The 23109-nt window shown below is 34.8% G+C and overlaps 1 protein-coding gene across 2 annotated transcripts in view; it reads right to left on the minus strand.

Moving 5' to 3' along the window:
- The window catches only part of KLF8 (KLF transcription factor 8), a 242723-nt gene that overhangs the window by 78911 nt on the left and 140703 nt on the right, over nucleotides 1-23109 (minus strand). The gene's annotated exons all lie outside the window — the stretch shown is intronic.

Raw genomic sequence — 23109 nt, forward strand, 5'->3', positions numbered from 1 at the left:
AATGTCCTTACCAAGATGTACAAGTTCCTGCATGGTCAGAAGTACCTACCTCTGTGTCTTCAAACTCAACTTGCTTCCACTCCCTTTTTCTCTCAGCATCAGCCATATTAGATTTCTTTCAGTTTCTTATATTTGTCATGCTCCCTCCTGCTCCATATAGTCTTTACTTACGATATTCTCTCTTTTTGGAGTGCTAATCATTCTTATGTCTGCCTAGTTTAGTAATTCTTCTTAAAGCAAGTCTTCTTTGATCTCCTGAAGAGGTCAAACTATCCATTATACATTTGATAGCAACATATTTTTCTTTGTTACACTTATCATAGATACAAGTTTATATTCATGTGATTAATGATAATTATCAGCAAGAGACTGAGGTAGTCTCTCAACGACCATGTAAGTAAAACATATTGGAAGACATCCTTCAGCCCCAGTCAAGCCTTTAGATAACTTCAGCCCTGGAAAATATAGATATTTCTGACAGGTAAAGAGGAAGAGAAGGAAGAGTTCCAAGAGAAGTGGCCCAAAGGCAGGAGGGAAGCCAGAAGAATGAATAATGGAAACCAAAGAGAGACTATCTTTAAGAAACTACAGGCTAACAGCATCCAATGTAGGAGGTCTGAGAATGAGTCCTCAAGTTTCCGTATCCTTGATGGCTCACGTTTCCTTCATCAATCCAGATGATAATACTCATTTGATAAATATCTAGTGCATATGTCAGATGCTACACAGGGTGCTGGAGTTATTGAAATACCAAAATAGCTTTACCCTCAGATAACACTCACACAAAGATGACAACATGAAAGCAGCATCTAAGTTTTTTTGTTAAATTAATGTGAATTTTTAAAAATAAGCATCCGTGTCAGCTGGGTTAGGAGCTGGTGGAAAGGGGCTGAGAAAAAGGCAAGGAGAGGGAAATCTCTTCTGTTGGAAATAGGGTTCCAGGTTCAACCCATTAAAGATTTCATCTAAGGTAAAAGTTTTAAGAAATCCCCACTGTGGGCTCTATCTCCCTCTCCCCTTCTTCACTCACAGTTGACTTGAGATAATCTATGGGCTTAGCCTAGGGCCAAGGAAGCCAGTTGGTATGTAGCCATTTGACTTGGAGAGAATCCAGAAATTAAAATGTGTTCATGCTTTTGTGCTTTCCACAACTGAGCAGCCTGAGCCTTCACTCTAAACTGACTTCTTGCCCAGTGTACGGGTAGAACAAAAACGTCTGTTGATCCAAGTGCTTAGCAACAAATATTTTAAATAGCAAAATAATAATAATAATAATTTATATTATATGGAATCCTCAGCATTTAAAAATAATAAAAGTATCTTGAGTTTGTGAAATTATAGATTACATAATGTGACAGTGGAGTTGCAATGATACTTTCTTGCTGCTAAAGTGTCATTAAATGGGGGTGCTATGGAGGTAGTTCTGAATTTAAGATTCTTCAGAGCAACCATCTGAAGGGGATAGTACAGGAGAAAGGCCTTTTAAATTAGAACCACACAGAGAAAGTCACAGATACCAGGAAATGGCACATCCAGCTTCTTGGGGTGGGATGAGAGACCTTACAAAATTTAAAGAAACCAAAGCTTGATGTCAAGAGTGATCAATAAGAAGTTACTGAGACTCCAGAATGCATTCTAAAATTTGTATCACCACTGATGTCTGGAGTATGGTTGATTATTTTAAACTTGAAGCTTTTTAGAGTAATGTGACCATCCATGCAAATCTCTAATTATGAGTTTATGTCCTAAAATTTTTCTTCCTTTAAGAAAATCAAGTTTAGTTATGAATTTTTTGGCATGTATGTGTGTGTAGGGTATGTGTAATATAAAGAGAATAAAATATGGAAAATAAAGCTCAAAGCATAGGAGAGATATCTAAAGAATAATGTTTCCATTCTTACTCATTTTTTGGTAGGATCAGGAGTTCAGGAGGAATATGATTTGATCACAAAAGGGAGACTGGGGTTGTGGAGGACAGAATGAAAGCAGGGATTAATTTACATTTTGGTATACAAAAAATCAAAGATTATCCTAATATACTTATGCCTTGGAGAACCAGGGAAACAATGCTGCTATGACTCCTAAAAGGGAAACTAGGAGGAGGCAACTGTTAAAAAGCTAGCGAAGAACACTATTTTTGCCCCTGATATTGACATCTGATCTGGATATCCATGCTCCTGACCTGTGCTCTCAGTTTCATCTAAAAAGTCAGAAGGTGTGAGTCGGTTTTTCTAGGCAAGAATCAGGAACCTGATGATTAAGACAATGCCATAGGAATATCCAAGGCTGAACTTTGGAAATTTTATCTCCTAAAACATTACTGTCTTCCTCACTCTATCCTTCTTTAGATCTGCATTTCATATGTAAACATACATACTTTCTTTGCTTTTTCATGAAGGCAAAAGTGATATCACATACTTTTTCATGTTACTAATCTTCCCTGTGCCCTTAAGCACACCTAGTCTTCTCCAGGTACATACAGGTTGGTCTAGGGCACTGTCACCAACAGGCTAAAGAGTACAGATGAACTTCGTTAGATCTGAGGCTCTTTTGCTTGAGTTGAGCAACAGGTCATCAACCACAGCACATTTACCTGTTTAGAGCAAATATAACTTTGATAGTAGAAAACAATTGAAGAAGAACGTAGGCATTTCCAAGTAATGTTATAAATAAATTACAATAGAAATCTATAAGAATCATGATAATATAAAATTTTTCCCAAAATAGGAATAACCAACATTTTTGAGTACTATGCACTAATATTAGACACTGTTCTAATCAGTATGCATAATTTTTTACTTAAAAATTTTTATTGAAGTATAGTTGATTTACAATGTTGGGTCAGTTTCAAGTGCACAGCAAAGTGATTCAGTATATACATATACATATATATCAATTATTTTCAGATTATTTTCTATTATAGGTTATTATGAGATATTGAATATAGCTCTTTGAGCTATACAGTAGGTCCTTGTTGTTTATTTATTTTATATATAGTAGGGTGTACCTGTTAGTCACAAACTTCTAATTTATCCCTTCCCCTATGCCTTCCCAATAGGTAACCATAAGTTTGTTCTCTATGTCAGCGAGTCTATATTTCTGGTTTGTAATTAAGTTCATTTGTAACATTTTTTTTTAGATTCCACATATAAGTTATATCATACAATAGCTTTCTTTCTCTGTCTGACTTACTTCAGTTAATATGATAATGTCTAGATCTATCTATGTTGCTGCAAATGGCATTATTTCATTATTTTTTGTGGCTGCATAATATTCATATATATACATATCACATTTTCCTTATCCATTCATCTGTCAATGGACATTTAGGTTGTTTCCATATCTTGGTTATTGTAAATAGTGCTGCTGTGAACATTGGGAAGCATGTATTTTTTTGAATTAGAGTTTTCTCTGGATATATGCCCAGGAGTGGGATTGTTAGATCATATGTTAACTCTATTTTTAGTGTTTTAAGGAACCACCATATTGTTCCCCATAGTGGCTGCACCAATTTACATTCCCACCAACATTGTAGGAGGCCTCCCTTTTCTCCACATCCTCTCCAACATTTATTTGTAGACATTTAATAATGGCCATTCTGATTGCTGTGAGTCGTTACCTCACTGTAGTTTTGATTTGCATTTCTCTAATATTTAGCGATGTTGAGCATTTTTTCATGTTCTTATTGGCCATCTGTATGTCTTTTTTGAAGAAATGTCTATTTAGCTCTTCTGCCCATTTTTGATTTTTTTTATAATAAGCGGAATGAGCTGTTTGTTTATTGTGGAAATTCATCCCTTGTCAGTAGTATAATTTGCAAATATTTTCTCTTATTCTGTAGGTCGTCTTTTTGTTTTATTTATGGTTTCCTTGGCTCTACGAAAGCCTTTAAGTTTAAATCTCATTTGTTTATTTTTGCTTTTATTTCCATTACTCTAGAAGTTTCCAAAAAATATAGTTGTGAATTTTGTCAGAGTATTCTGCCTATGTTTTCCTTTAGGAGTACAGGTCTTTTGCTTCCTTAGTTAGGTTTATTCCTAGGTGCTTTATTCTTTTTGATGTGGTGGTAAATGGGATTGTTTTCTTAATTTTTTTTTTTTTTGCTATTTCATTGTTAGCGTATAGAAATGTAACTGATTTCTGTATATTAACTTTGTATCCTGCAACTTTACCAAATTCATTGATGAGCTCTAGCAGTTTTCCAGTAGCTCTTCAGGATTTTCTATGAATAGTATCATGTCATCTGCAAACAATGACAGTTTAACTTCTTCCTTTCTAATATGAATTCCTTTTATTCTTTTTTCTTCTCTAATTGTGGCTAGGACTTCCAAAACTATGTTGAATAAAAGTGGCGAGAATGAGCATCTTTGTCTTGTTTTTGATCTTAGAGGAAATGCTTGCAGCTTTTCACCATTGAGTATGATATTCGCTGTGGACTTGTCATATATGGCCTTTATTATGCTGAGTCATATTCCCTCTATACTCACCTTCTGGAGAGTTTTTGTTTTTTATCATACATGAATGTTGAATTTTATCAGAAGCTTTTTCTGCATCTATTGAGATGACCATATGATTTTTATTTTTCAATTTGTTAATGTGGTGTATCACATTGATTGATCTGCAGATATTGAAAAATCCTTGCATCTCTGGTATAAATCTCATTTGATGTTTGTATCCCACTTGTGTATGATCCTTTTAGTGTATTGTTGGAGCTGATTTGCTAGTATTTTGTTGAGAATTTTTGCATCTGTGTTCCTCAGTGATCTTGGCCTGTAATTTTCTTTTTTTTGTGATATATTTGTCTGGTTTTGGTATCAGAGTGATGGTGACCTCACAGAATGAGTTTGTAAGTGTTCCTTCCTCTGCAATTTTTTTTTGAATAGATTTAGAAAGTTAGAAGTTAACTGGTCTCTAAATGTTTGATGGAATTCACCTGTGAAGCGTCATGGTCCTCGACTTTTGTTTTCTGAGAATTTTTAAATCACTAATTCAATCTCAGTACTGGTATTTGGTCTTATCTTATTTCCTATTTTGCACTGGTTTGGTCTTGGGAGATTGTACCTTTATAGGAATTTGTCCACTTCTTCTAGGTTGTCCGTTTTACTGGCATATAGTTGAGTACGGTAGTCTTTTATGATCCTTTGTATTTTTGTAGCGTCAGTTGTAACTTCTTTTTCATTTCTGATTTTATTGATTTAGGCCCTCTCCGTTTTGTTCTTGATGAGTCTGACTAAAGGCTTATCCATTTTGTTCATCTTTTCAAAGAACAAACTTTTAGCTTCATTTATCTTTTGTTTTTTCAGTCTATTTCATTTATTTCTGCTCTGAACTTTATTTATTTCATTCCTTTTACTAATTTTTTCTTTTGTTTCTTCCTCTTCCTTTGAGTGTTTCTTTGGTTGGAAGATTAGGTTGTTTGTTTGATATTTTTTTTTTGTTTGTTTCCTGAGGTAAGCTTGTATCACCATAAAGTTCCTTCTTAGAATTGCTTTTCCTGTACCTCATAGGTTTTGAATCCTTGTATTTTCTTTTTCATTTGTCTCTAAGTGTTTTTTTTTTTTTTTTTTTGAGTTCCTCTTTGATTTCTTCAGTGATCCGTTGGTTGTTTAGTAGCATATTGTTTAGCCTCCATGTGTCTGTGTGTTTAGCAATTTCTTTTTTATAATTGATTTCTAACATTATAGGTTTGTGATCAGAAAAGAAGCTTGATATGATTTCAACTTTTAAAAAATTTACTGAGGCTTGCTTTGCACCCCAGCATTTCATCTACCCTGGAGAATGTTCCACGTGCATTTGAAAAGATGCGTATTCTGCTGTTTTCAGATAGAATGCTCTATAAATATCAATTAAGTCCATTTGGTCTACTTTGTCATTTAAGGCCTATGTTTCCTTACTGATTTTCTATCTGGATGATCTGTCCATTGATGTAAGTGGGGTGATGAAGTCCCCCACTATTATTGAGCCACTGTCAATTTCTTCCTTTATGTCTGTTAAAATTTGCCTCATATATTTAGGTGCTCTTATGTTGGGTGCATATGTATTTATAATCATTATATTTTCTTCTTGAATTGATCCCTTGATCGTTATGTAGTGTCCTTCTTTGTCTCCTGTAAAAGCCTTTATTTTAAAGTCTATTTTGTCTGATATCTATCTATCTATCTATCTATCTATCTATCTATCTATCTATCTATCTATCTATCTATCTGATTTTCTTTTGATTTCTTTTTTTTACTTTGATATGCACTGACCAAATTACTTTATTCATTATTCTCAGGTGAATATGTACTATATACTTTTGTAAACAATTTGTGAATATCTCTGATTTTTGTCATGATTAAGAAATTTAGCCTTTTTACAATATTATAAAAATATGTTCATTCTTATTAATTTGGTATGTACTTCCCTTTTCTTGCCTTTGCCTCTGTAGAACTCTTTATTTGTTCATTCTGGAAAGAAGAAAGTGATAGCCTTCAGCATGTCCAGTCTCCTGTTGGCTCCCTGCACTCCACTCCCAGGGATCAGTTCGTTGCTGGACATGCCACTAACTTCTATGTCACTGACCACAAACTCAGCACAGGTAAAGCAAAAAATTCTGATCTTGTCTCCAACTGAAAGAGCTCAACTGTGTGGTTTCATCACCAAGGAGAAACTCAGTATATCCTCCACTTTGGTCCACAAAAGCTGCTGGAGAAAGTCAGTGAGCAGTGTTCTCAACCACAAGGCCCTTAGCTTTATGATTTTCTTTTGATTTCAATTTGCATGGAATACCTTTTTCCATCCCCTCACTTTCAGTCTTTAAAGTGTCTCTAATCTGAAGTGAGTCTCTTGTAGGCAGCATATACATGGGTCTTGTTTTTGTATCCATTCAGCCACTCCGTATATTTTGGTTGAAGTCTTTTTGTCTTTTACATTTAAGGTAATTATTGATATATATATTCTTATTGCCATTTTGTTAATTGTTTTAGATTTGTTTCCATAGGTCTTTTTTTTTCCTTTTCTTTTGTTCTCTTGTGATTTGATGACTATCTTTAGTGTTATGTTTGGACTCCTTTTTCTTTTTTGTCTGTGTATTTATTATAGAATTTTGATTTGTAGTTACCATAATGTTTTTGTATTGTAGGCTATATATGTATGTAATTGCTTTAAGTTTCTGATCCATTAATTTCAAATGGATTTTAAATACTCTACATATGTACTCACCTCCCCTCATGATTACTATCTTTGATATCATATTTTATATCTAATTGTTTTCTGTATCCCTCAATTGCTTATTGTGAATATAGATGATTTTACTATTTTTGACTTTTAACTTTCCTAATAGTTTGTGTGTGTATGATTGCTTACCTTTATTGTATATTTGCCTTTAATGGTGAGATTTTCCATTGCATAATTTTCTTGTTTCTAGTTGTGGCCTTTTCTTTTCCACCTAGAGAAGTTCCTTTAGCATTTGTTCTAAAGCTGGTTTGGTGGTGTTGAATTCATTTAGCTTTTGCTTGTCTGTAAAGCTTTTGATTTCTCCATCAAATCTGAATGAGGGCTTTGCTGGGTACTATATTCTTGGTTGTAGGGTTTCCCCTTTTATCACTTTAAGTATATCGTGCTCCTTTCTTCTGGCTTGCAGAGTTTCCACTGAAAAATCAGCTGATAGTTATATGGGAATTTTTTTCATATTTTATTTGTTACTTTACATTGTTACTTTTAATATTCTCTCTACCTTTAATCTTTGTCATGTTTATTACAATGTGTCTTGGTGTGTTCCTGTTTGGGTTCCTCTGGTATAGGACTCTCTGCACTTCCTGGACTTGGATGACTGTTTCCTTTCCCCAGTTAGGGAAATTTTCAGCTATTATCTCTTCACAAACATTTTCTCAGGCTCTTTATCTCTTCTCCTTCTTGGACCCTATAATGCAAATATTGTTCACCTTGATGTTGTCTCAGAGGTTTCTTAAACTGTCCTCATTTCTTTTCTTTATTTTGTATTTTTTCTGTTCTGTGGTAGTAATTTCCACTACTTTGTCTTCCAGGTCACTAATCCATTTTTCTTCCTCATTTAGTCTACTGCAGGTTTCTTCTATTGTATTTTTCATTTCAGTTATTGTATTCTTCAACTCTGCTTTGCTGTTCTTTAAATTTTCTAATTCTTTGTTAAACACTTCTAATGTCTCACTCTGTGCATTCACTTTCCTCCCAAGTTCTTTGATCATCCATTATGATCATTACTCTGAACTCTTCCTCAGGTAGACTGTCTATCTCCACATCAATTAGTTCTTCTGGGATTTTATCTTGTTCCTTTACTGGAATATATTTCTCTGCCACCTCATTTTGTTTACATTTCTATTTGTATTTTTGTACATGTGGTAGTTAGTTATATTTCTCAACCTTGGAGAAGTGGTCCTCTGTAGGAGATGCCCTGTGCATCCCAGAAGTGCACTCCCCTCTTGTCTCTTAAAGGCCAGGGGCCAGCAGTTTCCAGGGTAGTGTCTGGCTTCTGTTTGCAGACTCGTTCTGCAGACTGTGGAATTGTGGTTTTCTTGCTTCTGATGTCTGCCCCCTGGTGGGTGAGACTGGTCTAGAGGCTTGTGCAGGCTTCTTGTTGGGTGGACCAGTGCCTGCTCGCTGGTGAGTGGACCTGGGTGAGTGGACCTCTGATGGGCAGGACTGTGTCTAGAGGCATGCCTAGAGAGGTGGCTGTGGGCTCCAGAAGTCTTTGGGCAGCCTGTCTGCTGATAGGTGGAGATGTGTCCTCACCCAATTAGTTGTTTGGCCTGAGGCATCCCAGGAGTGAATCCTACATTCTGTTGAGTGGGCCAGGTCTTGGTGCTAATGGCCCAAGCAAGATGTCACCCTCCAGGAGAGTACTTGCATATGAATACTCCTTGATATGTCCACCACCATGTCTATGTCCTCACTGTGAGCCACAGCCAACCCCTCCTTCCTCAGGAGACCCTCCAAGACCAGTAGGTAGGTCTGGCCCAGGCTTCTATCAAATTACTGCTTTTGCCCTTGGTCCCAGTGAGTGTGAGATTTTGTGTGTGTCCTTGAAGAGTGAAGTTTCTACTTCTTCCAGTCCTGTGGAGTCGCTGCAGTTAAGCCCCACTGGCCTTAAAAGCCAAATACTCTGGGTGCTTCTCTTCCCAATGCTGGACCTCCAGGCTGGGGAGCCTGATATGGGGCTCAGAACTCTCACTCCTGTGGGAGAACATCAGCAATATAATTATCCTCTAGTTTGTGGCCTGCCTACCTGAGGTGTATGGGATTTGATTATATCATGAGTCACCTCCTTCATACTGTCTCATTGTGGTTCCTTCTTTATGTCTTTAGTTTTGGAAGATCTTTTCTGGTAGGTTCCAATCTTTTTTTATTGATGATTTTTCTGCAATTGTGTTTTTTTAATTTAATTTATTTTAATTAACTTATTTTTATCAAAGTATAGTTGGTTTACAATATTGTAAATTTTGTGAAATTAACTTCTGGTGTAAGACATAGTGATTCAGATATCTATCTATCTATCTATCTATCTATCTATCTATCTATATCTATACCTATATTTATATCTATATCTATGTCTATATCTATATATATCTTACAACTTCTTTATCCAATCATCTGTCAGTGGACATTTTGGTTGCTTCCATGTCTTGGCTATTGCAAATAGTGCCACTGTGAACACTGGGATGCATGTATCTTTTCAACTTCGAGTTTTCCTTCTGGATATATGCCCAGGAGTGAGATTGCTGGATCATATGGGAAGTCTATTTTTAGTTTTTGTAAGCAATCTCCATACTGTTTTCCAAATGGTTGTGCCAAACTATGTTCCTATCAACAGTGTAGGAGGGTTCTTTTTTCTCAACATCCTCTCCAGCATTTATGGCTTGTGGACTTTTAATGATGGCCATTCTGACTGGTATGAGGTGATACCTCATTGTAGTTTTGATTTGCATTTCTCTGATAATTTGTGATTTTGAGCATTTTTTTCATGTGCCTATTGGCTATTTGTATGTCTTCACTGGAGAAATATTTGTTTAGGTCTTCTGCCCATTTTTGATTGGGTTGTTTGTTTGTTTGTTTGTTTATTTATTTATTTATTTATTTTTGTTATTGAGTCATACGAACTGTTTGTATATTCTGACATTAAGGACTTGTTAGTCGTATTATTTGCAAATATTTTCTCCTATTCCGTAGGTTTTCTTTTCATCTTGTTTATGGTTACCTTTGCTGTGCAAGCACTTACAAGTTTAATTAAGTCTCATTTGCTTATTTTTGCTTTTATTTCAATTACCTTGGCAAACTGCCCTAGGAGAGCATTGCTAAGATTTATGTCAGAGAATGTTTTGCCTGTGATTTCTTCTATGAAGTTTATAGTGTCTTGTGTTATGTTTAAATTTTTAAGCCATTTTGAGTTTATTTTTGTGTATGGTGTGAGAAAATGTTGTAACTTCATTGATTTACATGTAGCTGTCCAACTTTCTCAACTTGCTGAAGAGACTGTCTTTTCTCCATTGTATTCTTGCCTCCTTTGTCAAAGATTAATTGACTGTAGGTCTGCAGGTTTATTTCTGGACTCTCTATTCTGATCCATTGATATGTATGTCCGTTTTTTGTGCCAATAAAACTATTAGAGCTGATAAACAAGTTCAGCAAGGTAGCAGGATTAACTTATAGAAATCTGTTGCAGTTCTTTACACTAACAATGAAATATCAGAAAAGGAAATTAAAAAATTCCTTTTAAAATTTCATAAAAAATCAAATACTTAGGAATAAAGCTGATCAAGGAAAGTAAAGACTTATACATGGAGATCTATATAACGTTGATTATGGAAATTAAATATGATTTAAAGAAATGGAAAGCTATCCCATGCTCATGTATTAAAAAAATTAATATTGTTAAAATGGCATACTACCCAAAGCAATCTACAGATTTAATGCAATCCCTCTCACATTACCCAGGACATTTTTCACAGAACTAGAACAGATAATCCTAAAATTGTTATAGAATCACAGAAGACCCAGAATCACCAAAGCAATACTGAAGAAAAAGAATGAAGCTGGTGGAATAACTCTCCCAGACTTAACAAAATACTATAGAGCTACACTGTGGATTTGATTTGAATTTCCCTGATAATTATTGATATTGAGCATCTTTTCATGTACCTGTTCACTATTTGTCTGTCTTCTTTGGAAAAATGTCTATTCATCTTCTGCTTATTTTTTAATCTGATTATTGTTATTTTGGTATTGAGTTACATAAATTACTTATATATTTTTGATATTAACCTCTTATCAGAGAGATGGTTTACAAATATTTTCTCCTATTTTGTCAGTTGCATTTTCATTTTGTAGATGGTCTTTTGCTGTGCAGAAGGTTTTTTTTGATGTAGTCCCACTTGCTTTCTTTTGCTTTTGTTGCTTGAGCTTGTGGTGTCATATCCAAAACATCACAGTCAAGACATATGGCAAGGAGCTTTGTACTTACGTGTTTTTTTTAGAATTTCTATGGCTTCAGGTCTGACAGTGAAGTCTTTAATCCACTTCAGTTAATTTTTGTGAGTGTTGTAAGATAAGGCTCCAGTTTCATATTTTTTGCATATGACTATCCAGTTTCCCAAAACCATTTATTGAAGACAATATCCTTTCCACATTGAGTATCTTGGCTTCTTTGCCAAATATTAGTTGGCCATTTAATGAATGGTTTATTTCTGGACTCTCGATTCTGGTCCATTGGTCCATGTGTCTGTTTTTATCCTAGTACCATACTGTTTTGATTACTAAACTTTGTAATATAGTTTGAAATCAGGAAATGTGATGCCTCACTTCATTGTTCTTCTCCCTCAGAATTGCTTTGGCTATTCTGGGTCTTTTGTGGTTTCATAAGCATATTAAGATTGTTTATTCTATTTGTGTTAAAATGCCATTGGACTCGATATAGATTGCATTGAATCTAAAGATGGCTTTGGGTAGTATGAAAATTTTAACAATATTCTTCTGATATATGAACATGGGATGTCTTTCCATTTATATGTGTCTGCTTCAGTTTCTTCCATCAATGTCTTAGTTTATGGTGTATAGTTCTACTTCAGTGAGTAAATCTATTCCTAAGTATTTCATTGTTTTTGATGCTATTGTAAATGATATTGCTTTAATTTTTTTCAGATAGATACTTCATAGTTAGTGTATAGAAACACAACTGATATTTGTATGTTGATTTTATATCCTGCAACTTACTGAACTCATTTACTAGTTCTAACGGTTATTTTGGGTGTTTTTCTTTATAAGATCATGTCTTCTGAAAACAATTTTATTTATTCCTTACCAATTTGGATACTTTAAATTATTTATCTTGCCTGGTGCTAGGGGAAGGACATGTAGTACTATGCTGAATAGGATTGAAGTCTGTGCTTACCCTTTTCTTTTCCCAAACTTAGAGGAAAAGCTTTCAACCTTTCACCATTGAGTCTGATGTGAGATGTTGCTTGTCATAGATTACCATTATTGTGTTGAAGTAAATTCCTTCTATGCCTAAATGTTTAAGGTTTTTTCTTTAACTATGAAATGGTGTTAATTTCATGAAATGCTTTTTCTTCAGCTGTTGAGATGATTATAAGACTTGTATTATTCACTGAATTAATGTGGTATATCACATTTATTGATTTGAATATGTTGAATCATCCTTGAACTCCATTGATTACTCTTACTTAGTCATGGCTTATGATCCTTTAATGTTGTATTGAACTAGGTTTGCTAGTATTTGGTTGAGAATTTTTGCATATACATTCATCAAGGATATTGGCCTATAAAGCTTTCTTTTTTTGGAGTGTCCTTATCTGGCTTTGGTATCTGGGTAATGCTTGCCTCATAGGATGATTTTAGAAATGCTGCCACCTTTTCAATTTGCTGAAGAGTTCAGAAAGGCTGGGGTTACTTCTTTAAATTTTTAGTAGAATTAACCAATGAAATCATGTGGCTCTGGGCTTTTCATTTTTCACTTTTTTTTAAAATTGAGTTATAGCCAATTTAAAATGTTGTGTCAATTTCCAGTGTAGAGCACAATTTTTCAGTTATACATGAACATACATATATTCATTGTCGCATTCTTTTTCATTGTGAGCTAACACAAGAAATTCTATATATTTCCCTGTGCTATACAGCACAATCTTGTTTACCTATTCTGCATATGTCTGTCAGTATCTACAAATTTTGAAATCCCGGTCTGCCCTTCCCAACCCCGCCACCTTGGCAATCACAAGTTTGTATTCTATGTCTATGAGTCTCTTTCTGTTTTCTATTTATGCTTTGTTTGTTTTTATAGATTCCACATATGAGTGAATTCATATGGTATTTTTCTTTCTCTTTCTAGCTTACATCACTTAGAATGACATTCTCCAGGGACATCCACGCTGTTGCAAACGGCGTTGTTGTCATTTTTTATGGCTGAATAGTATTTCATTGTATAAATATACCACTTCTTCTTTATCCAGTCATCCGTTGATGGACATTTAGGCTGTTTGCATGTCTTGGCTATTGTAAATTGTGCTGCTATGAACACTGGGGTGCAGGTATTTTCTTGAAGTAGGGTTCTTTTGGGATATATGCCCAGCAGCAGGATTACTGGGTCATATGGTAAGTCTATTTCTAGTCTTTTGAGGAATCTCCATACTGTTTTCCACAATGGCTGCACCAAACTGCATTCCCACCAGCAGTGAAGGAGGGTTCCCTTTTCTCCACAGCCTCTCCAGCATTTGTCATTTGTGGATTTTTGAATGATGGCCATTCTGACTGGTGTGAGGTGCTACATCATTGTAGTTTTGATTTGCATTTCTCTGCCAATTAGTGATATTGAGCATTTTTTCATTTGCCTATTGATCATCTGTATTCCTCCCTTGGAGAATTGCTTGTGTGGGTCTTCTGCCCATTTTTGGATTGGGTTCTTTGATTTTTTCTTATTAAGTCATATGAGCTGTTTATACATTCTGGAAATCAAGCTTTTGTCGGTTTAATGTTTTACAAAATTTTCTCCCATTCTGTATGTTGTCATTTTGTTTTATTTCTGGTTTCCTTTGCTGTGCAGAAGCTTGTAAGTTTCATTAGGTCCCATTTGATTGTTCTTGCTTTTATTTCTATTGCTTGGGTAGACTACATTAGGAGAACTTTTTGAGATGTATGTCAGATAATGTTTTGCCTATGTTTTCTTCTAGGAGGTTTATTGTATCTTGTCTTATGTTTAAGTTTTTGATCCATTTTGAGTTTATTTTTGTGTATGGTGTAAGGGAGTGTTCTAGCTTCAAGCTTTAAGTGCTGCTGTCCAGTTTTCCCAACAACATTTGCTGAAGAGACTGTCTTTATTCCATTGTATATTCTTGCCTCCTTTGTCAAAGTTTAGTCGACCCAAAGTTTGTGGGTTCATTTCTGGGCTCTCTATTCTGTTCCATTGCCTATATGTCTGTTTTTGTACCATGCTGTTTTGATTACTGTAGCTTTATAGTATTGTGTGAAGTCTGGGAGAGTTATTCCTCCAGCCTCTTTATTTTCCTTCAGTAATGCTTTGACAATTCTAGGTCTTTGATGGTTCTATATAAATTTTATTATGATTTGTACTAGTTCTGTGAAATATGTCCTGGGTACTTGGATAGGGATTGCATTAAATTTGTAGATTGCCTTGAGCAGCGTGACCATTTTAACAATACTGATTCTTCCCATCCAGAAGCATGGGATATCTTTCCATTTTTTAAAGTCTTCTTTAATTTCCTTCATCAATGCTTTATAGTTCTTCAAGTATAACTTTTTCAACTCCTTGGTTGGATTTATTCCTAGATATTTTATTATTTTGGGTGCTATCTTAAAAGGGATTGTTTCTTTACTTTCTTTTCCTGTTAATTCAGTGTTAGTGCAAAGAAATGCAACTGATTTTTGAACATTAATCTTGTATCCTGCTACCTTGCTGAATTCTTTGATTAGTTCTGATAGTTTTTGTGTGGAACTTTAAGGGTTTTCTATGTATAGTATCATGTCATTGGCATATAGTGACACTTTTACCTCTTCTTTTCCAATTTGGATCCCTTTTATTTCTTTCTCTTCCCTGATTGCTGTGGCTAGGTCTTCCAAGACTATGTTGAATAGGAGTGGTGAGAGTGGGCAGCCTTGTCTTGTCCCAGATTTTAGTGGGAAGCTTTTGAGTTTTTCACCGTTGAGTACTATGCTGGCTGTAGGTTCATCATATATAGCTTTTATTATGCTGAGATATGTTCCCTCTATACCCACTTTGGTGAAAATTTTTTTTTATCACAAATTGGTGTTGAATTTTATCAAATGCTTTTTCTGCATCTATTGAGATGATCGTGTGGTTTTTGTCCTTTATCTTGTTGATGTGTTGTATTACATAGATTGATTTGCATATGTTGAATCACCCTTGTGTCCCTGGTATGAACCCCACTTGATCATGATGTATAATCTTGTTTATGTGCTGTTGGATTCTATTTGCTAATATTTTGGTAAGGATTTTTGCATCTATGTTCATCAGTGATATTGGCCTGTAATTCTCTTTTCTGATAGTGTCTTTGTCTGGTTTTTGTATCAGGGTGATGGTGGCTTCATAGAATGTGTTTGGGAGTATTCCTTCCTTTTCAATCTTCTGGAAGAGTTTGAGAAGGACTTGTATGAGTTCTTCTTTGGATGTTTGGTAGAATTCCCCGGTGAGGCTTTCTGGTCCTGGACTTTTATTTGTAGAGAAGTTTTTTTTTTATTGCTAATTTGATTTCATTTCTAGTGATTGGTTTGTTCAAGTGGTCAGTTTCATCTTGATTCAGACTGGTGGACTGTATGGTTCCAGCAATTTTTCCATCTCCTCTAGGTTATCCATTTTGCTTCCATATAATTTTTCATAATATTCTCATAGGATATTTTGTATTTCTATCTTATTTGTTGTAATTTCTCCATTTTTCTTTCTTATTTTTCTTATTTGTGCTCTCTCTTTTTCTTCTTTGTGAGTTTTGCCAGAGGCTTGTTCATTTTATTTACTTTTTCAAAAAAACAGCTTTTGGTTTGATTGATTTTTTTCTGTGGTTTTTAAAATTTCCATTTTATTCATTTCCTCCCTGATCTTTATTATTTTCTTCCTTCTGCTGACTTTTGGGGTTTTTTGCTCTTCTTTTTCTAATTATTTTAGCTGGTGGGTTAGATTGTTTATTTAACATTGTTCTTTTTTGAGAATGGCCTGTATCTCTATAAAGTTTCCTCTTAGCGCTGCCTTTGCTGCATCCTGAAAATTCTGTGTAGTTGTGTTTTGATTTTAATTTGTCTCATGGTATTTTTTAATTTCAAATTTGATTTCATCATTGACCCATTTTTTTAATAGCATGTTGTTTAATCTCCATGCTTTCATTTTTTTCTCCTTTGTTTTTCTGTCATTGATTTCTAGTTTTATGGCATTGTAGTCAGTAAAGATGCTTGAGATAATTTCTATCTTTTTCAAATTGTTGAGGCTTCTTTTGTGCCCAAGTACATGATCAATCCTAGAAAATGTTCCATGTACACTTGAAAAGAATGTATATCTTATTATGAGGGGTGTGTAATGCTCTGAAAATATCCACCAAATCTAATTTTTCTATTGTACTATTTAGTTTCTCTGTTGCCTTATTTATTTTCTGTCTGGAAGATCTGTCTAGTGATGTTAATGCAGTGTTAAAATCTCCGACAATGATTGTATTCCCCTCAGTATCCCCCTTTATTTCTGTTAGTTATTGTTTTATGTTCTTAGGTGCTCCTATATTCGCTGCATATATATTAATGAGTGTAATATCCTCATCTTGTATTACTCCTTTAATCATTAGAAAATGTCTTTCTTTATGGCCTTTCTTTTAAAGTCTATTTTGTCTGAAATCAGTATTGCTACACCTGATTTCTTGGCTTTTCCATTTGCATGGAATATCCTTTTCCATCCTTTCACTCTCAATCTATATGTGTCCTTCTCCCTAAAGTGGGTCTCTTGTATGCAGCATATTGAAGGTTTTTGCTTTATTATCCAGTCTGTCACTCTATGTCTTTTGATTGGAACATTTAATCCATTGACATTTACAGTAATTAATGTAATGTGTGTTTATTGCCATTTTGAACTTATTTTTGTAGTTGATTTGGTATTTCCTCTTTGTTCCTTCTTCCTTTCGTGGTTTGATAATTTTCCTTTGTATCACGTTGGATTTTATTTAGTTTTTGTGACTCACTTGTAAGTTTTTGGCTTGTGGTTAGCCTTTTTTGTAAGTGTATTAACTCATTACTATAACTGCTTGTATTAAACAGATTGTAATATAAGCTCAAACCCATAATATTGAGAACAAAAAATTTTAAAAAGAAAAAATCTCTATATATTCTTGCTTCCCTCTCCCACTCTTAATGTTTTAGATGTCTTCTTTTACAATTTCACGTTTATTCTATATGTAACTCATGGTAGTTATTACCTTTCCAGTTATGATTTCCTTATTTCTGTAGCATCCTACTTATGTTCTATTTAGAGTAGACCTTTCAATATTTCTTTTAGCATGGGTTTAGTGCTGCTAAACTTTTCTAGTTTTTGCTTGTATGTGAATGTCTTTATCTGTCTTTCTATTCTAAAGGATAACCTTGCTGTGTAAAGTATTTCTAGGCTGCATCTTTTTTTCATTCAAGAATTTGAATATATCTTGCCACTGCCTTCTTGCCTGTAGTGTTTGTGTAGAGAAATCAGCTGAAAGCCTTATGGGTTTCATGGGTTTTTAATTAGTGAATCATCTCCTTACTCATTATTAATCTGTTCATATTGTTATTACTTCAGTCTTGTTAAGTTGTATATTTGTAGGAATTTATCCATTTCTTCTCAGTTATACAATTTTTGTGTGTATTGTTTTTAGTAGTTTCTTAAAATTCTTTGTATTTCTGTGGTTTTAGCTGTAATATACCCTCTTCAATTTCTGATTTTATTTATTTGAGTCATCTCTTTTTACTTATTAGTCAAGCAAAATATTTGTGCATTTTTCATGTTTTCAAAATACCAACTGTTTTGTTGATCTTTTCTATTGTTTTCTATCAATAATTTCATTTATTTCTCATCTCATCTTTGTTATTTGCCTTTTCCTGCTAACTTTGGGCTTTGTTTGTTCTTGTTTTATAGTTTCTTAATGTGTAAATTTAAATTATTTATTTGAGATGTTTCTTTTTCCTTAATGTAAGACTTTATCATCATGAACTTCCTTCTTAGAACTGCTTTTGCTGCATCCCACAATTTTTGTTATGTTTTGTTTCCATTTTCATATGTTTCAAGATATTTTTTCATACCCCTTTTTATCTATTTGTTGACTCATTGGAGATTCTGTTGTGTGTGTGTGTGTGTGTGTTTGCGTTTTTAATTTCAAAGTATATGTGAATTTTCCAGTTTATCTATTATTGATTTTTAGTTTCATATCATTGTTTTTGGAAAAGACAGTATCATTAAATTTGCTGAGAGTTGTTTTCTGATAAAACATGATCTATGCTGCAGAATGTCCTTGTGCCCTCGAGAAAAATGTGTATTCTATTCTGTTAGACACAATTTTCTGTACATGTTTTTTAGACCTTTTTAACTCCAAGTTTGGTCTAAAGTATAGTTCCAGTTTAATGTTTCCTTGTTAATTTTCTGTCTTGATGATATATGAGTTGAGGAAAGCAGGATATTGAAGCATGCTACTATTACTGCATTGCTATTTCTGCCTTCATATTTATTAGTATTGGCTTAATAGATTAAGTGCTATTGTGTTGAGTGCATATTATATACAACTGTTATATCCTCTTGATGATTTGATCCCTTCATCATTAAATAGTGATCTTATTTGTCTCTTGATATAGTTTTTGACTTATAGTCTATTTTGTCTGATATAAATGCAGTTTCCCCTACTCTTTTTTGGTTTTCATTTGCATGGAATATCTTTTTATGTCCTTTCTCCTTGAGCTTATGGGTGTCCTTAAAGATCAAGTGAGTATCTTGTAAGCAGCATATAAATGGGTCTTGTAGTTTTTTATCTGCTCAACCACTCTATGCTTTTAAATTGAATAATTTTATCCATTTACATTTAAAGTAATTATTGATAGATCCTAATGGCATTTTATTATTTCCTGATTGTTGTAGTTTCTTTGTTCCCTTCTTTGTATCTTGCTGTCTTCCTCTGTGAATTGGTAATTATCTTTAATGGTATGCTTTGATTCCCTTCTCACTATCATTTGCATGTATACTGTACATTTTTGCTTTGTGGTTACCATGATACTTATATAAACATTCTTATGGGGGTGTCGACCAATATGGCAACATAGGAGACTCCAGAACTCTCCTAGTCACATGAACCAACTGAATTTACAGCTATAAATGGAGCAATTCTTTCTGAAAGTTACCCAGAAACTGAGTGACTCTTACATATTGACCAAATGTGAAAATTCCCACACTGAAACAGGTAGTAATAGCTGAGACACATGCTCACTGTTAACTTCACTTCCTCTACAGTGCTGTATTATCAGGAGGAAACTCCTAACTCCAGGTTTCACCCAGAATAGTGAAGGGTTTTGATCCCACATTTAGCACCCCAACTTCTACGGCTACCATCTGAGACATGGGTCCCAAAACACCTAGCTCTGAAATTCAATAAGTCTCACATCCATGAAACCCACTAGGCTGTGTTTAATGAAAAACCAGTTCTTAACAGGCTTATGAACAATTGCCATAGCCACTTCCCCAGGGTTTAGTACAGAGGGAGCAGACTGAAATGCCATCTCCTGGTCTTTATCTAAAATGATTTCCTGTGCATACTTTGAAAACTGCTGCCTGAGAGTCAGGCTTCTAATTTAGCCCATGTATAGAGGCTGGCTGCAATTTTTCCACAGACAATAAGGATACTGGTGCTTATCTCCCAAGGTATCACTCTCTAGCCTGCTCTAAATCACCATTATCTTTCTGAAGGAAGGTGTAGCATGTCTGCACCTGAGCTTTTGCCCTACTACCCAAGGGAATTGGTCTCTGGATTGCCTGGCTCTGATGGCCATTGGGGTTTCCATTCACAATGTCCCATATGACAGCAGCAAACAAACAGTTCTTAATTGAATATCTCTGCAGGGCTTAGCACAGAAGGAGGAGACAAATATGTTCATCTCCAAGGCTTTCCTGAAAGGAGTCCATTTTCACATTTTAAGAGCTGATGTCTTAAGTTGAGGGTTCTAATTTAGCATGCATCTAGGGTCTGGCTTTGATCTTCCTCAGGGACCAGGTAAGTGGTGTACACCTTCTTCATCTTCTCCTTTTAGCCCTCTCCAATTTGCCACTAAGTTCTTGGAGGGAGCTTGAAAAGAAATATGCACCTTAGCTTTTGAAGCTGCCATCCAAGGGAAGTGTCTTGGGATCACCTGGCTCTCAGAGTCAACAGGGCTTGCATTCCATTCATGAGTCTCACAGTACTATAGCAAAAGTGAAGCAATTCTTAAAGGGAATGGTCAATCATTTTCTCCCCAGGGAGCAGCACAGAGGAAGCAGGCAAAAAAAATATATGTTGGTATTTCTCTGAAAGGGTTCCATTTACATACTTTAAAAATTTCTGCCTTAGGTTCAAGCTTCTAATTCTGCATGCATCTAAAGGCTGGCTATGATCTGTCCTGGAGATCAGGGAATCTGCTGGATACACCCATACACAAATTTACTTTCCCCTCCCATTTACCAGTATATCCCTAGAAGGAGATTGTACACACATCTGGCTTGCCAGATTCTCTGGTTGCTTCCCAAGGGATGGTCACCTGGGTAGCATGAGTATCATGGCAAATAGAGCTTGCATACATGTATCTCACAGGATTGTAGCAAATAAAGAAGCAGTTCTCAATGGGAACAGGTTCACCTCCCTCCTGTGGCTATACCCCAGGGACCAGTGCTAAAGTATCCCCAAGTCTCTCCTATTAAGGGGTTTAGCTACATACTTTCCAAGCTTCTGCATGAAGGTCTGGCTTCCAATAAGCCTGTACCTAGATATCAAATGTAATGCTCCCTTTTGGGACACTGATGAGTCTTGGCACACCCTCAACTACTGAGAGCCACTAAGAACAAAGGAGGTGGCTTGGACAACCACAAAGGTTTAAGAAACAACCAGGAGTTGAGGCTGGGCTGATTGACAAGATTTCATCCATAAGATCACTCTAATAAGATTTGGAGAGGCAGTTGCTTTATCTAATGTGCAAAAGCCAATGCAGAGAGTAAAGAAAATGAAAGATGAAAATAAAAAACCAAAGGATATTTTCTAAAAAGAAGAACATGATAAATATAAAAAAAAACCTTAATGAAATGGAGATATGTGATTTACCTGATAAAGAGCTCAACATAATAGTCATAAAGATGTTCACTGAGGTCAGGGAGAGCAATACATAAACAAATTGAGATTGTCATTAATGAGAGAAAATACTAAACAAAAATCACAAAGTTTAAGAATAAAATAAGTACACTGAAAAATTCAGCAGAGGACTTCAAAAGCAGACTAGATGGAAGAAAGAATCAGCAAACTAGAATACAGGGCAATGCTATTCACTCAATCAAAGGAGCAATAAGAAAAAAATGAAAAAGTAATATAGAAAGAATTGGATATGGGGAGCAGGTTCAAGACAGTAGCATAGTGAGATCCTGAACTCAACTCCTCCCACAAACAAAAATTTTACAAGTACATGTGAAATATTTCCTTTGGAAAAACTGGGCAGCCACATATAAAAATCTGAAATTAGAATAATCTCTAACACCGTATACAAAAATGAACTAAAAATGGATTAAAGACCTAAATCTAAGACTGTATACTCAAAAACTCCAGTAGGAAAACATAGGCAGAACGTTCTTTGACATAAATTAAAGCAATATATTTTTCAATCAATCTCCTACAGTAATTAAAACAAAAGTAAAAATAAGAAAATGGGATCTAAACAAACTTAAAAGCTTTTGCACAGCAAAGGAAATCATAAACAAAATGAAAAAACAACCTACAGAATCAGAAAATATTTGCAAATGATGAAACCAACAAGAGATTAATTTCCAAAGTATACAGAGAGCTCATAAAGCTTAATATAACAAGACAACCCAATCCAAAAAAAATGAGCATAAGGCCTAAATAGACATTTCTTCAAAGAAAAAAGACTTATGGCCAATAAGCATATGAAAAGATGCTCAACATCACTAATTATAAGAGAAATGCAAGTCAAAACTTCAATGAAGTATCACCCCACACCAGTCAGAATGGCAGTCATCAAAAAGTCTACAAATAATAAATGCTGGTGAGGGTATGGAGGGAAAGGAACCCTCCTACATTGTTGGTGGGAATGCAAATTGTTGTAGCCACTATGGAGAAAAGTATGGAGGCTCCTTAAAAACTAAAAATGGATTTACCATATGATTCAGCAATCCTAACTTCAGGTATATATCCAGATAAAACTATAACTCAAAAGGATAAACACACCCCAATGTTCATAGCAGGACTTTTTATAATAGCCAAGACATGGAAGTAATCCAAAGTCCATCAACAGATGAATGGTTAAAGAAGAGTTGGTGTATACACACACACACACACACACACACACACACACACACACACACACACACACACAAAATGGAATATTACTCATAGGGTCTATCTCTTGAATGATTGGTACTGGTGGCCAGGCAGGATTGCACTTCAGAACACAGGATGTTTCTAAATAAAAGCACTCCTTCAAGACTGAGAGTGATAGCTGATATAACTAATACATAAAAATAAACACAGAGGATTAGGCAAAATGAGGACACAGAGGAATATGTTTCAATCAAGAGAACAAGGCAAAAATCTCGGAAAAAGAACTAAAGAAAATGAACAAAAGCAATCTATCCGATAAAGAATTATAGTAATGGTCATAAAAATGTTCACTCAATTCAGAAGAATGGATGAAGAAAGTGAGAACTTCAACAAATAAGTAGAAAAGATAAGAAAATATGAAAAATAAGTTATAACTGAAACAAAAAGCACACTAGAGTGATTCAACACCAGACTAGAGGAGGAAGAAAAATGAAACAGTGAGCTGGAAGACAAAACAAAGAAATCCATTCAGATAGAGCAGAAAAATGAAAAA

The sequence above is a fragment of the Camelus bactrianus genome, chromosome X, assembly GCF_048773025.1.
Source record: "Camelus bactrianus isolate YW-2024 breed Bactrian camel chromosome X, ASM4877302v1, whole genome shotgun sequence".
Lineage (NCBI taxonomy): Eukaryota > Metazoa > Chordata > Mammalia > Artiodactyla > Camelidae > Camelus > Camelus bactrianus.